This window comes from Heloderma suspectum, chromosome 5, assembly GCF_057233095.1.
Source record: "Heloderma suspectum isolate Gila_16-S chromosome 5, 16-S_ref, whole genome shotgun sequence".
Classification (NCBI taxonomy): domain Eukaryota; kingdom Metazoa; phylum Chordata; class Lepidosauria; order Squamata; family Helodermatidae; genus Heloderma; species Heloderma suspectum.
Window position 1 is genome coordinate 58,774,690 of NC_139462.1, and position 16,212 is coordinate 58,790,901.

The window sequence follows — 16,212 nt, forward strand, 5'->3', positions numbered from 1 at the left end:
ATATGCATGAATATGATTCATGCATATGACTTCCATGAATCAAGTCACAAAAACTCATGACAGCTAAAGGGAGCTGTAACCATGAGAGGCGAATCACCCTTCCAGAAACGATCAGCCGGCGATTCCTCTTAGTTACTAGGTCAATTAGAAGAAGCGGGAATCCCCATTCAGATCCCATGACCCAAAAAAGGGAGGTAAAAACACAACCACTAAGCAGAGCAATCCCTCAATCAAACTGGACTAAAACAGAACATATATCCGACAGCAAAGGAAACATGTCAGGGCACATTTACAATACTCCTCCCTTCAAAAACAGTCACGTGCATAGGCCAGCGATCCACATCCTTTCTTAGCAGACGTGGAAAATATTTGTATGCCACGCGGGTACAAGTTTTTTGTTGTTTTGCCTTTTTATTTTTAAAAAGTGGGGAGAAAGATGGGGAAACTCTATCTTTCACAGCCACGAACGCGATTTGATAAAACAAGCAGGCTACCCGACGTTCGACCAAGGATTTGCATATGCAAGTCTCATCCGAGAAGGGAGGCAATAGATACACAAGAAACTGAAAGTAAAGGCTTGCGGGGGAGGGCTAGGAGGCAAGTAGTCATCCCAACTGACAGGGAACGGACTAAAGCGGCTTCACTTCCCGGCAGCGACGATGGCCTCGCTTACCCCACTTACACCTCCCTTCCCTTTCCAGGATTCATCAACAAAGCCAAGCACTGATGGGGGGGGGGGGGAGACTTTCTAGCATTTTCACTAATTCCCTTCTGCGGTTTGCAGACAATTTTTTCAGATGCTCTCTTTTCCGCGAATACTGCGTATTCCACGAATATTCGGGTGGGAGGAGAAAGGGGAGAGAGCCGCTTCTGCCTCTACTCCAGCTTTCCAAGACAAAAACCTGACAGTCCAGCCTGCGCCTGGTTAAGCATACACGCACCTCTCTCAGATCATTTCCTTACCCATCCCCATTTCCCCAACCACGCACACACTGCACAATCTTTAACTAGAAAGGGAGGGAAATTATAGTTCTGTGGACTCAGGGGGACTTTCCAGGGCCAGTTTATTCCCAACCTCCCCTGACCAGTGAAGACTTCCATAACAAACAGACACACACACACTTATATAAACCGATGCAGAGGCACAGATGGGGAGGAGAACAGATCTCCCACTCTACCACCCCGCAACTAAAATGCCCCCCCCCCCAACCCTCCGGGACTTTCCACCCTGAGCCCAGCTTCCCTGCTCCTCCAATATTACCCTCACATATAGTAGTTCAAGATCACAGACTCACAAACATAAATATGCATATATACACAGACACATATTACGGGGGGGGGGGGGGTGAGGCATAAATATCTGTTCTCGCCCTCCACCCCGACTCTTGATGACGGGAGGGTAGGGCGCGCGCGCACACACACACACACACACACAGCGAGTCTTGTCTGCGGGCCCATCGGCTCCCCTGAGAGGGAAACGCAAAGAGAGGGCTCGTCCACCTCTGCCACTTCGTCCACCGCCGCTGAGGCCGGGTTCAGCCCCGAAGCAGCCGCTGCCATTTCTCTATGGGCCAAAAAGCTCGGTACGTCGCCTCCGACGAAGTGAAGCGGGCCGGGCCGGGGAACAGCAGAGTGGACCCCCCCCCCCTTCCTTACCTTGTTTATGTGTCAAAGGGAAGCGTCACGTCGCTCTCCCTCTCTCAGGCCGAGTAGCGGCGGGAGGAAAACAGCCGGCAGCGGCAGCAACAGCCGGGGGAGAACCAGCTCGGGGGGGGGGGGGGACGAGGGAGGCTCCTCGCTAGCAGCAGCAGCCGCCCAACGCCGGGGGAGGAGACACAAGGAGGAGGGAGGGAGCTGGGCCCATGCGTTAGCCGAGGCTGGCTGGCTGGCTGGCTGGCCGGCCGCCCTCCTTGCTTGCTTCATTCACTCAGCCGCCTGCCCGCTCAAAGGCTGCCGGGCAGACTGCGCGACCCCGGCCCTCCGTCTCTGCTTCTGCACATGCTCGCGCACCTGAAGCGCCTTCGCCTAGTAGGCATGTGCGCACGGGATGCCCGCACATGCCCATTCGCGAGGAGAAGCTGCTACTGCCGTGACGAGTAGCGCTGCCGCTCTTATTGCTGTCACTCATATCATAGCAGCAGCTGACCCGGCTCGTTTTGCAGCACGCTGAAGAACGACGGCCTAAGAAATGGGTAATTTGTGTCTTCCTCTCTATGGAATGCGTAATTTATGTCTGCCTAGCCTAACAGTGCAATTCCATACATGTCTACGCATAAATAAGTCCCACCGAGTTCAGTGGAGCTTACTCTCAGGTAAATGGACATAGGATTGCAGCCTAAAAACAATAACATACACGGGGTAGAAGAAGAAGAAAATCAGGAGAGATTGTAGACGCTTAAGTATGGTTGTGGTAGGAGATTGTCACATATAATCCCCTCTGCGTCAACTTGGGCTGTTATTTATTTTGTAGACTGATAAAATCCCGCCCTTCAATGTTAAACCTTTCCAAGAGGGTTCATAAAGTAACGTTTAGCACCAGCATGGTAGGCAGAAATCCAACAGGTGTATGATTGTTATTTTTTAAAGCTAGAGTGAAGATGTAGTGGGGAATTTTCATCTGTTTTCTTTTTCTTGTAGGAGCTGACCCTCACACACTTTGGCAACCCTGAGGTAAAAGGGCTGGGGAGCAGATCACAAGATCTTGGGGAGGGTGGCACAACCAGGGTGCAAAGGAAGTTGGGGCCCTTTATTTTTACGTGTGGCATTCTATCTTGTTAGGGAGTAAGTCTCATTAAAAATATGGGACTTCTAAATAAGCAGACTCAGGGTGCAATCCTATGTACATATAGACAGAGAAAAGGCCTACAACTCCCAGCATTCCCCAATCAGCATAGCTGGCTGGGGCATGCTGGGAGTTGTAGGCCTTTTCTCTGTCTAAACGTACATAGGATTGTGCCCTTAGGATCCCAATGCATGGCTGTAATTCCATATGCACTTACTTGGAGTAGGGCCATTGAACTCAGTGGGATTTACATCTGAGTAAAAATGTATAGGCTTTGGCTGCAAGTGTTGTGCATGTAGGGAAGATAGGATTTTGGCCAGGTGCCGCTTGTTATGCCGGAGTGAGAATACTATCTTTTTATTTACTTATTTGATTGATTTGTACCCTACCTTTCTACAAAAAATGGCACTCAGAGCTGCTGATAACCACTGATTAAAATAAGTAAATACATTAAAACACAATTAAACACAACAACAGAGTCAAAACAACATCCAACTCAACAGATCTGCTTACACACCAAAGGCTCACATGAATAAATTGGTCTTTGCCTAGTGGTGGGAGGATAGCAGAGAGGGAGCAAACCTAGCCTCCTTTGGTAGGGAGCTCCGCAGCTATGGAGTGGCCATTAAGAAGGCCCTCTTTCACATTGCCACCAAATGTGCCTCTGAAGGTCTCGAAAGAAGGGCCTCTCCTAAAGATCTTAAGAACCTGGCAGGCTCATCTGGGAGAAGGCAGTCTTTCAGGTATCTTCTATAAAAACATATAGGAGCTGTTTAACCAGTTGCTACTTTCCCCACATATTGATGGCTAGTGCTTCATCTCATTGATTTTAACCTGCTATTCATCTATTAGGACACCAGGGCCTGGTGTTTTTTTAAGTGGCCTATCAAGATAGGGCTTAACTCTCAAACCCAGGGCTTAACTCTCAAACCCAGGGCTCACCTCTGCATCTGAGCATGTGCAGAGGACATGTATTTCAGATGCCTGAATTATCACCATACATTCTCCAGTATCATCAGGGACAGTTGGCCAGCCACCCCACAGGGCCAACTGACACCAACTGCCCTGTGGGAAAGAAGGAGCCAGTAGCAGGCAAAGGGAACATCAGGGCCTGGTACATTGGACTGCCACACCCCCAGGACCAACTGACACCAACTGCCCTGTGGGAAAGAACATCAGATTATGGGTCCTGCCTCAAGTGGAGCTGGTTATGTTGTTCAGTTTTGTTTTTTGAGCATGTGGTTCTTGCTGTATCTGTTGAATTTTATAAATATTGTAAGCTGCTGTAGTCAAAAAGTGGGATATATATCTACTAAATAAATAATGTTCCAAAGCAAGTGTAAGCCGTTGATATATAGCCACTGGTGTGGAATGGAGAAGAAGCAAAAAGTGAAACCAAGTAGCAGGTGGAAGCAGATAGTTTTTGAGGGTGCATCCAGAAAGGCAGCCCCTAGCACAACCAATCAAAAGGCATTGTGTAGCTATTCCATCTTTCCCTCAACAGATTTTTTGTGGTAAGAAAAAAGATGCAAGAAGCGGTGGCAAAACGTGAGGGAAACAAGTGGAAGACAATGTTGTCTGGATCTCCCTTAAAATTCTGTGAATGAGGCAGGGAGATTTGCATAATAAGAATTTCATCTGGAAACACCAAGAGAATCCCTGCAAAGGCAGCATATAAAAGACTCCTTTTGGATGATTGGAGGAGTCATATGGAGAGAAGGAGAAAGGTAGGGACAGGCAAGCAGCAACTTCGAAGGTGATGGAAAAAGCTATTTATTTTCATTACCTTTTCATTCCCTGTGATCTTTGATCAAAGCCTTTTGGGGGGAAAGAATCAAAAGTGGAAGTCAATAGAAAAAGTGATGTCATGCTGGAAAAAGGGTTGCCCCCTATTTTCTGGCACTGTTTCTGTGCCTTTAACAACAGCCTGTCATATAAGAAACAGGTGAAGCTTTTCCTAGTAGGAAGATAAGGGGAGGAGGAAAGCATGACTTGCATCATTTCTTGTATCTCAAGAAACTGTTAAAGTGATTCTTTCTGTTTCAAAGATTAAGGGTACTGAGCATCCAGGCTTTTTCATACAAGTAGCCTTGTCAGGTGAAAGTATATAGTTCTGAGTGTTAAGGTTTGGCCCATTTCTTTAATAGTCATAATTTTCTTTGATAAAACTATAGTTACAAAGGTCAAGAGCCTGACCTGTAAAGGATACTAAAAGATATGAGTGTGGTTCACCTTCCATTGAAGTCAGTGCCATTCTCTCATCGATTCTGATTAAATTGGATTGCACATGTGTGAAAAATAGCTGTGTCAGCTTCAGGTTCCAGCCAGGAGCTTAATTCTCTTGTTTTAAAATTACTGCTACTTAGGGTTGTAGTCCTATAATCATTTTCATGGTCTATGAAGGCAGTCTTAGAGGGCAATCATATACATGTCTTATTCATGAAAGTGTCACTGAACTCAGTGGCACTTCTTGGTAGACACGCATAACATTTCACTTTTACTAAACATGACATGAATTTCATTCAGTTATAAATTGTACATGTCACCTTTACATGCAACTGATTCTTACGTTTTGATTAATTTTTGTAGTAGCTATTGGTTAAACCTGGGGTCTCCAACAGGGTGCTTATGGACATCTCTCTTGGTGGCCCCCAGACTCCCTGCCCCTATTAATATTTATTTTATTTAAGTTTTTTATTTAAAAAAAAACTAGAACACTGTTCTGCTGCAAAGTGAAGTGCTGCCCTCCAGTGCCATCTTTATTTGGGTTCAAAAAGGTGTTTTTGTGTTTTGGACCTCAGACCCTACCGCTGCCTTGTAATTAGATTTTGGGGCAAGTTACCTTTCTTTTAGTCTCACCAGTTTGGCTTTTGGGAAATGTGTGTTTTGTGACTGGCCATGCCCACCATGGCAGCCATTTTATGAATGGGCAAGCCCCCCAGCAGCCATTTTGTGAGAGTGCTCACAACACTCTCAAAATTCTAAATGTGCCCACTGACTCAAAAGATTGGGGATCCCTGGATTAGACAATAAAACTTAATGTATTTTTAATTTATTTTATTCTCCTTCAAGTTGCTCAGGGCAGCATACAGGTTTCTTCCTCCCTCCCCTTTATCCTCACAATCACCCAGTGTGGTTGGTTAGACTGATAAATGGTTACTGAGAAAGATTCATGGCCTAGCAGAGATTTGTATTTGAGTCTCCCCAGTCCTAGTGTAAATCTCTAATTTCTATGCCACACTGACCCTCTCCAAGTTGTAATCTTAACTTCAAGAACAGGATCCTGGGTGCCTCAGTTTAGATGGCAGCCTTGCTTAGTGCCTTCATGCATTTAAAGACATTTATAATCAGGTACTGTTTCAGGGCAATGACCTGGCTACCCTGACTGCTGGTTCAGCTGCTGTCTGTGACCTTGTATGTGAAATACCTACTTTCTGACTGCCTATAGCCTATTGCCAATGACATCAGTCTCTTTGTTTAAGAATTAAGACATCACTGATAATTGTCAAGGTCACTGATCTTAAATCAAGGACTCCTGGATGCTCATGCATGCCTGTTTCCTAAGGAGCCATGGATTGGCTGTAGTGGGATGGGTGGTTTCTTCACTTCACACTATGGAACTACAGTCAGGGCCAGAAATATTGGAACAGGGATAACTGTTTTGGCAGTACACCCCACATTGAGGTTGAAAGGAAACACACCCAGATGGGAGCGAAGTCAGGACTTTCAGCTGTAATTCAAGGGGTTTGACAAAAGCGGGGCACTAACCATTCGGGAAGGACAGCCAGTGGCATACACACACCCCTGTCGTTGGTGGCTCATAAGCAATGGAACAAATGGCTGACAAGCAGCTGCATGGCCAGGTGTGGCCTGTTTCCTGGGTACCCCATGACCAATCAAGCAGATAAAAGGCCTGGAGGTAGTTCTGAGTGTTACATTTGCATTTGGTAGCTGTTCACTGGAACTGCCAACTTGAGGTCCAAAGAGGTGTCCATGCGAGTGAAGGAGGCCATCATTAGGGTGAGGAAACAACATAAACCCATCAGAGAGATAGCAAAAACATTGGGAGTGGCCAGTACAGCCATTTGGAACATCCTGAAAAAGAAGGAATTAACTGGCAAGCTCAGCAACAGCAAAAGGCCTGGAAGACCACAGAAGACAACTAAAGTGGATGACTGCAGAATTCTGCTCATGGTGAAGAGGAAGCCTTTCACAACATCTAGCCAGGTCAAGAATGCTCCTGCGGAGGTAGGCATGTCATTGTCAACATCTACAGTCAAGAGATGGCTTTATGAATGTAAATACAGAAGCTTCACAACAAGGTGCAAACCACTGGTAACACTCAAGAACAGAAAGGCCAGATTAGCCTTTGCCAGCAAACACCTAAAAAAGCCTGCCCAGTTCTGGAATAAGATTCTTTGGACTGATGAAACCAAGATTAACTTATATCAGAATAATGGGAAGAGAAAAGTATGGAGAAGGACAGGAACAGCTCATGATCCAAAGCATACCACATCATCTGTCAAACATGGTGGAGGCAGTGTTATGACATGGGCATGTATGGCTGCCAATGGAACTGGGTCGCTGGTGTTTATTGATGACCTGACTGCTGATAAAAGCAGCAGGATGAATTCTGAAGTGTATAGGGCTATACTTTCTGCTCAGATTCAGCTGAATGCTGCCAAACTGAGAGGATGCCACTTCATATTGCAGATGGATCATGACCCAAAACATACAGCAAAAGCTACCCAAGAGTTTCTCAAGGCAAAGAAGTGGGATGTTCTCCAAAGGCCAAGTCAGTCACCTGATCTCAACCCATGCTTCTCACTTCCTGAAGACAAGACTGAAGGCAGAAAGACCCACAAACAAGCAGCAGCTGAAGGCAGCTGCAGTAAAGGCCTGGCAAAGCATCTTGAGGGAGGAAACTCAGCATTGGGTCATGTCCATGGGTTCCAGACTTCAGGCAGTCATTGACTGCAAAGGATTTTCATCCAGGTATTAAAGGCGATCCTTAAGTTTGAAATGATGTTGGTTTGTTCCATTACTTATGAGCCACCAACGATGGGTGTGTGTGTATGCCATTGGCTGTACTTCCTGAATGGTTAGTGCTCCACTTTTGTCAAACCCCTTGAATTACAGCTGAAAGTCCTGACTTCGCTCCCATCTGGGTGTGTTTCCTTTCAACTTCAATGTGGTGGTGTGCAGAGGCCATCTGCCAAAACAGTTATCGTTGTTACAATATTTCTGGCCCTGACTGTATACTGTTCCTGGGTTGCCCATCCACTATCGCTCTCTATAAATATAAATGGTCAATTGTCAATGGCTCAGCAAGATTCTACTACTCAAAACATATGTAGAAATTATGATTACACTACTAGTCAGCTTTGGTCAGATGGTGGAGCTACTGTGCAGCCTGATGCACTAAATTCAATGGGACTTATTCCCAAGTAAGTGTACACAGGATTGCAACCTTAAAAGATGTGTGTGTCATCTCTGTATGTAAAATACTTTATAACTAGTCTCTTACCAAGTATCAATTGCAGTCAGGTACCATTTCAGGTCAAACCCCAGCAATCCTAAATTCAGGACTACCAACTTTTTTTTTGCAGCCTCTCTCCTATGTTTTTAACAGCAACTTCATTTGTAGACTTTAGCAGAAGATAATACTCTTCTTCCTGCCAGGAAAAGTTTCATCTGGTGATATCTGCAGATACGATTGCTTTTAAAGATGCAAGAGCAGGCCAGGATAGGGGGCATTTTCTTGGACATTTGGCAACCCTACCTAAATCATACATATATGAACATCTGAAGCTGCCTAATACTGAGCCAGGACAGGGACTCTCTAGAGTCTCAAGCAGAAATCTTTCCAGCCTTGTCACAGTCCCGGCTGGCATAGCCATTGGTCAGGGATGATGGGAGTTGTAGTTGAAACATCTGGAGGCCACCAAGTTGGGGAAGGCTGCACAAAATCCTTTAACAAGGGTAGGCCACCTGGTGTTGTCCAGCTATTTTACGCGGTAACTCCCATGAGCCCAGCCAGCATGGCCAGTGGTCAAGGATTATGAGGGGTTTAGTCCAAAACATCTGGAGGGTACCAGGTTTAACTGGAGGTGCTAGGGATTGGACCTGGGCCCTTTCTCCCAAAATGCAGTGAGTGCAGGTGCTGTGCTTCATGGCTGTATTCCTTGATAGGTCCTCTCATCCATTTTTCTCCTCTCCCCCACCACCAAGAAAATAGGCAGGGGGTGGGGTGTATTTGAAGATGTGTTATTAGGCCACATATCTTGGCTTAAATCTAATAAAAGGTGTAACCAATACCTTTGGCTCTGTAAGCTAAATACCTTTCTACCCCAGCTTGCTCTTTTTCCCTACTTCTGGACCCAGACTATTGCTGTTGGTTGGGCTTGACCCTGCTTCAGTATATCCAGCCTGTTCTGTCACTTCTTCCCTCAGACAACCTTCCTAGAACCTGACTGAGGCTTTCAGACCCTGAGCATCTCTGGCTATCTGGCAAACTTGACCCAATCAGAATTGGGTCAGAATCCTAGTTGGTTCTGATTACAAAAGGCAACCTAGACTCAAGCTCCAGGAGCGAAATCAGATGCCCGTTGTTACATTTTCACTGCCTGTCTTTCTCTGTCCTGTCATCAGCCCCCTCCTTCCTTGCCCAAGTGCAAATGAAAAGCAGAAAGAGGATTATAAGGGGCAGGTCCAGCCCTATTATTAGGCAGAGTGAGGCGGCTGCCTTGGGGAGCAGACAGAGCTGTGTGTGTGTCACTTAGCCTGCCCTGTGCCCTTCAGGCTAGCCTGCTGTACTCAGATGCATTGAAGGATGCTTTCCCATCACCAGTGCTGAAGTAAGATTCAACTCCTAGACCAGTTGGCTTCAGCACATTGAAGGGAGGGCCATCTTGTCTTTTGCTTCAGACAACAAAATGTCTTGGGATGGCCCTGATAAGGGGTCTTTAATTCCTATTGTACTTCTGAAAGATGAGCTGAAAGCAGACAGGGGTGCTAAGCTGTTAAAACCTTAGGAAATCTTTCTTCCTCAGAATTCCAGATTTGGCAATTCCCACCAGCTGCTGACGTGTTTAAGGCTGGGAAATGAAATTATCTTCAGATAGGGTGTAGTGGCAAGAGTGTTGGACTAGGAGCTGGGAGAGCCGGGTTCTAGTCCCCACTCGGCCATGGAAGCTCACTGGGTGACTTTGGGCCAGTCACAGACTCTCAGCCCAACCCACCTCACAGGGTTGTTGTTGTGAGGATAAAATGGAGAGGAGGGGGATAATGTAAGCCGCCTTGAGTTCTTTGCAAGAGGAAAAAAGGCAGGGTATAAATGCAATAAATAAATAAATAAATAAATAAGTTCCAAAGGAGGGCTCTTGTACCTTTAATGGTTGTTTGGAACAGAATATGCTGGCAAATGGAACTTGCCATACAGGTGTGAGAGAAGCTGCTCTGGCTGAAATTGCCTCCTCTGCACAGTTTTTAACAGTCCAGAAACACTTTCCTCTTCTGTTTCCAGTCAGCTTATGTTGAGAGATGGGAGCGGGGGGATCTATTTTGTTCAACATTTTAGTTAATGCCTAAATGTCCACATTCTTCAGTGTGAGGTTCACAGATATTGTACATATTTTATTTATTTATATATATTAGATACAATCTTTATATACCATCCAATAACCAAGGTTTCCTAGGCAGTTTACACTATAATCATCATCATCTTAACTTTTCCTAATTCGGATTATTTTGTTGACATCCTCCTTTCTCAGGAGGGATTGCAGAAAAAAAAAAATCTTCAAGGGTTATGTGTCGCTACTGTACAAAGAGCCTTTCATTAGGAACATACAGTCTATTTAGTTTGCTTTCAGCCATATCCCCTTAAAGTGAAAGGACAAGAAATCTGAGTGAGCCATAGTTGTGTTTCATTAAATGTGTATGTTTTAGAGATTTCTGCAGACAATAAATGTTGTGATGTGGGTTGCAGGAGAACAAATGTTAGTGGGCCTTGGCAACCCATTTCATTAACTCACTAACTGGGTAGAAAAGGCATGAGTTTGTTTTGAATTACCAGGACTTGTCACTGTATGAACAGGAGGATTCAGAGAACAATGAACCTCAGTCACCCTAACTAGGAGGAGACCATAGTAATTAAACACTTCACAAAGATTTATAAGGCTTACACAAATGCTGCTTCAATCTATGATAAGTGGGAAAGGGTGCAACTGGGGCGATCCAGGTATCAGCTTATTATCTGTATTGTAAATGGGGTTTTTTGTCTGTTGTAGTAGAAGAAGGAGGAGAAGAATCCCTAGTTTGCATTCTTTCCTAATAAAACAGCTACAACAAAATCATTACCAACCAGTTACATTGCAAATCATGCCACTTCACATTGGAGAAGAATTATTAGGCTGTACATGTCCTTTAAGGTACATTTCATCAAGCAACTATTTTTCACTGAAAGAAAAATACATTAAGCATTCCTGTCTGTGTTGTTAATTGTCAGATCTGTTGCTAGCTGGATGGGTTTCTAATTCAGGAGCTTCCATGCCATCAACCTTGAAGTCTTTGATTTAGTGCCCTCTTCTGTTTGTTACATGTCACTACACAGAAAGGAACATTTTTCTTTGATGAAAAGGAAAAATATACAGATATTATCAGGATTATTTTAAAGAAAATAATGGAAGAGCTGGCATATTTTGAGCAACAAAACACATATGTGCAGCTGACTTCATCTGGCACCTCCTGTTCCACTTCTATAAGCCATTAGCTGGTTTTTCACCTGTGCCAGTCCTACGACCTGCTTCTCTCTTGGCACCGGCTTTATCTGCCTGGATTGTGCTTTGGGATTGATCTCAGCTTTCCTTTTTGAGCTGCAGTTTTGCCTTCCTTCTTGGTTAGCCTGGCCATCTCACTAGAAAAGGCTCCCTACCCCCCACCCTCCTGCAAAGATCTTTCTCCTCACTCTAGCAGGGACTCTGAACCCTGGGAACCAACCTTGGAGGTCGTGCTCCCTCTCCCACGCTGCCTCACAGGCTGCGCAGAACAGCCCCGTGTTCCGCGCACGGAAGAGGAGCGCGGAGCGGCCAAAACAGGGCGTTATGGGGTGTGTGCCAGGGCGGGGAAGGCAGAAATGTGGTACGACACTTCCTATGTGTCATCTGGCAGCCTCCTCCCCCGCTCTGCCTTCCCGCAGCTAGACAGCCGAAATCAGCTGTCTAGCCGCAAATGCAGGGCAGGAGAAGCGCGGAGGGAACAATCCCCTCCATGCTTCTCCTGCCCCGCATTGAAGAGGCGGTCGCTTCCGAGTTCAGAAGGATTGCACCCTTAAACACTGCTGTAGAATGCTTCAGAAATGTTTGTGCTGTGGGAGAGAAAAATATTTTTTTTAAAAAAGAACAAAGTCATAATTAGAAACCCGCAAGCAAAACATTTGACTCTTTTTAATGCTCATCACCAGTGCCATGAATTCCTCCAGTGCTTAGACCCTGGGGTTGTTCAGACAATCAACAGGAGAAGCAATGCAGTGTTGGTATTTTCTCCCGCCCCTGCATGTGCTGGTCACATAACCAGGATTACCCTAATTACCCACCATGTCATCTGAATCCGGAATGGGCATAGTGCATTTTCACCCATCCTACAACCCACGCTGCAAGCCATGGGTGAAAATGCACTACACCTGCGCCATGCACCAGCTTCAGATGATACTGCAACCTGCGGTGCAGGTAATTAGGGTAATCCTGGTTGCACGACCAGCACATGTGGGGGCCTTCCTACACAAGGCTTTGATTGTGTGCTCCTGACTGCTCATTCAAGGTAGTTTGCAGGTCCTTTACACAATGTCATCATCGTCCAGGGCCTCTCCTGCACTTAGACTGAGGGAAGTCTAGTATATCTTGAATGGTGGTATGAAACACTCCCTGTTTTTCCACAATTCTGCTATTCCACAGCACTATCTAGTGGCTGTATAATGAAACATAAAATGTCAGAGAAAGAAAAACCCTGGAAAAAAGCACTTTAAAGGAGCCGATCTTAATCCCACAAAGAATCCAGAAGCAGAAGCCCTGGTAAAGGTGCAGGGGAAAAGGCTCATGTAGAAATGCCCTAAGGCCCTAGTTCCAAAGACAACTGCATGCACAAAGGTCTGGGGTCTCCAATGCGGTACATCAATGTGCCCACAGATGTCTCTCTTAATGCCTGCAAGAATTGTGCAGATACAGGGAGCCTGCCAGGTTCCCTACCCCTCCTGATTTTTATTTATTGTACTTATGTTCTTGACTGAGTTATTTTTCTTTTAGTCTCACCAGTTTGCCTTGTGAGTGTTTTGACCAGGGCAGCCATTTTGTGAGAGCACCCCCAACTCTCAAAATTCCAAATGTGTCAACCAACCCAAAAAAGTTGGGGACTCCTGACGTAAGTATATGAACTAAATGTGTTTAAGGGAGCAATCCTATGTGTATCGACAGTCGCCTCTGGGAGTGACCTCCTATCCAGTGCAGGGCGGGTGGAGTGGTGAGGAGTGGATCTCCTCCTTGCTCCCCCTGCCCTGCTTTTGTGGCTAGATAGCCGATTTCAACTGTCTAGCCATGGGACCTCGGAGCATGGGAAGCGGTGCCAGACAACACATAGGATGTGTTGTACCAGCATTTCCGACCTCCCGCCCCGCCCCTGGGAATGCCCTGTTTTTGCTGCTCCATACCGCTCTTACGAGCGCAGAGTGCAGGGCTGATCTGCGCTGCCTATGGGGTGGCGTGGGAAGGGGTGGGGGTCAGTTCTCCAGGAACTGACTTCAGAGTATGGTCTCCAAGGTCGGTTCCCGGGAACCAAACTATCCTATGGCTGTCTTTATATATTTAGATGTTTCGCCTACTCCAGCCTGGGAGGTGAAACATTATTTATGGATTTTATGAACTTTATGCAAAAAGACCATAATCCCAAGCTGCAGTAATATTACACACAGATCATGTGTGCTAGTAGTGCCTGAGTCTTTATTCTACTGTAGTTGAACGTTGGTCTATAATTTCCCAGATAAATCAAGCATGCATAAACCATTTAGCATAGATATTAGCAGTTATATCCTGTTGAGAATAGGAATAAAACAGAAGTTATCAAATGTAAAGCCAAATTCACAGCTATTACCTCCGAAACTCCTCAGCCAGTACCATTTGATTCAGGAGCTTAAAATGGAGACAAGAGACAAAAGACAAATATATGATTAATCAAATTTGTTCTAGATAATGGATACATTTCCCAGTGTAACTGTCAGGGTGGACACTGAGTCCATAGAATCCCAGAGTAGTTCTGATTCTGAGGTGGAGCAGCCGCTCCTGGGAGAGGAGCACGCTCATCCTTCCCAGGGCCAACAGCTGGCAGAGATTCCTCCCACCGGCATTCCTGACATAGATAGCGCTCCCGGGAGTGAGAGAGCGCGGGAAGAAGACTTGCTGGACGCGCAACGCCGACGCAGGGAGTGGCGCCAAATGGAGGGCGCAGAAAGGAGGCATAGTGCCCGGTTGGCGCGCAAACAACGGTTGCGCCCAGAGGATCCAAGGGAAAAGGGGAGGGACTCTCCCTAGCCCATAAGTTCAGGGTCTGCCAGTGATTCTCCTTCAAACGGGGACCAACTGTTCCAACTTAAGGCATAGGTACTCTGCTGCTCATAGCTAGTCGCTGATAGTAGAGTTGTTAAGTTGTAAAAAAGGAATAAAGCTTTGAAAAGAATCCCTTTTCTGTGTCTGGACTTGGCTACTGGATTAGACTGAAAGAGGCCGCCAAGGAGCCCTTGACAGTAACCTCCAGAAAGTATCAAACCCAAACTGTGAAAAGAAAAATTAAATAGTCATTGTAGACTTGGAAGTTGACAACTGGAAGTTGCCTGAGAAAGGGCAGGAATTGGACATAGCTTCTATGAAATGGGGAGAGCAATCATCTAATCCTGGGAGAGTGTCCCAGAGATCATAGGATTCTTTGGATTCCCCCGTCCAAGGCCATAGTCACTGTTATGACCTCGGGACTCCAGTATCCAATCCCTTTCCACCCTCCACCACCACCTTGGAAAGAAGCACACCATTTGCTTTCCAAGGTCACAAAAGCAGCCTCAGAGACATCTGTAAGGTAGCGTTCTGGACGCAGGAGAAGAGAGGAGAGGAGAAGAGAGGATACGAGGAATCCTAAGGCCTCTCTAGAACCAGTCCTGCCCCTTCTAGTGCACCCTCTCTAGATGGGCTCAGAGGCCCATCCAGTGTCAAGGTTGCCTACTGAATCCCCCAGTAGCCAGAATCAACACTCAGACAAAAGGGCTGCTTTCTAAGGCTTTAATTCCATTCAACCTAATGAAGCATACAGATGCTAATTGCCTGAGATTCAGAGGAACTACAAAGGAACAGCCATCTAGGGGTTTCTAAGGATGAGGATGTCAGTTGATCTCCATTTGGGAAAAACGCGGCAACTCTCTGAACTTAAGGGGTGGGAGGGAAGATCTCCCCCTCTCCCGTGGGGCCTTGGGGTGCAGCTGTTGACGTCAAGCCAATCGGGCTGAGCGCCTAAGCTCGGCTCCTGCAATCTCTCGCTTGTGCCCGCGCCCCGTGTCTAAAAGCTCAAGTTGTCCCTCCCTTTCCATGCCTGGGTCACTGTCACTCCCAGGGATGTGAGCAGGGAGGGGCTCCCCCTCCAGCTGCGCCTCTGAAGTCTGAGAGAGTTCCTCTCCCATGAATTGTATCTCCTCCTCAGAATCAGAGCTGCCTTGGGACTCTATGGGCTCAGATACAACCCTGACATGTAGAGAAAAGCCCTCAAACCCAAAGCAGGGTATTGTATACACAGAAGCCTCTAAGTTTGGAGGCTTCCATCTCATGAGGGCACACCCCATAGGATTGCGCCCTAAAAGAGATGAGTTTAAAGCAGCCTTTTGTAACCTGGTGCCATCAAGGGATAGTTTCCAACGTTAGTCCTACATAGAGTAGATCCAATGAAATGAATGGGACCTATGTCAATTGTGACTAACTTAAGTCCCGATCATTTCACTGGGTCTATTCTATATAGGACTAACATTGGATACTACCCTAGATGGTTTGGACATCCATCAGCCCCAACCAGTATGGCCAATGGTCAGAAATGCTAGGAATTGTAGTCCAAAACATCTGGAGGGCACCAGGCTGGGAAAAGCTAGTTTAAAGCATAGGCACCCCAGTTTAAGGTATTTGTACCTATACCTTCATCATCACAATAATGCCTTTACAATGCCAGCGAAATAAAATCATTTTGTGCTGGTGTGGTACTTTGATTATATGAAGAATTATTAGGTCAACAAGTAATAGGAAAAGAATATAACGCAGTTCTGGGTGTCTCGGGCAGAAATCCTATACACAGTTAATGGAAGTAAGTCCCATTGAACTCAGTGGGGTTTATTTCTGAGTCAATGTGCCTAGCAT

General features: G+C 46.1%; 1 protein-coding gene across 2 annotated transcripts in view; it reads right to left on the reverse strand.

Moving 5' to 3' along the window:
- Positions 1–1,762, reverse strand: part of ELF2 (E74 like ETS transcription factor 2) — a 50,729-nt gene extending 48,967 nt beyond the window's left edge. Inside the window, exon 1 of one of the 2 annotated variants that reach the window (XM_084856076.1) lies at positions 1,657–1,762. The gene's annotated coding sequence lies outside the window, so the exon portion shown is untranslated. Of the gene's footprint in view, positions 1–1,500; positions 1,620–1,656 lie in introns of those variants that run through there. The other variant, XM_084856077.1, reaches the window with a different exon arrangement.
- Positions 1,763–16,212: the final 14,450 nt, after the last annotated feature.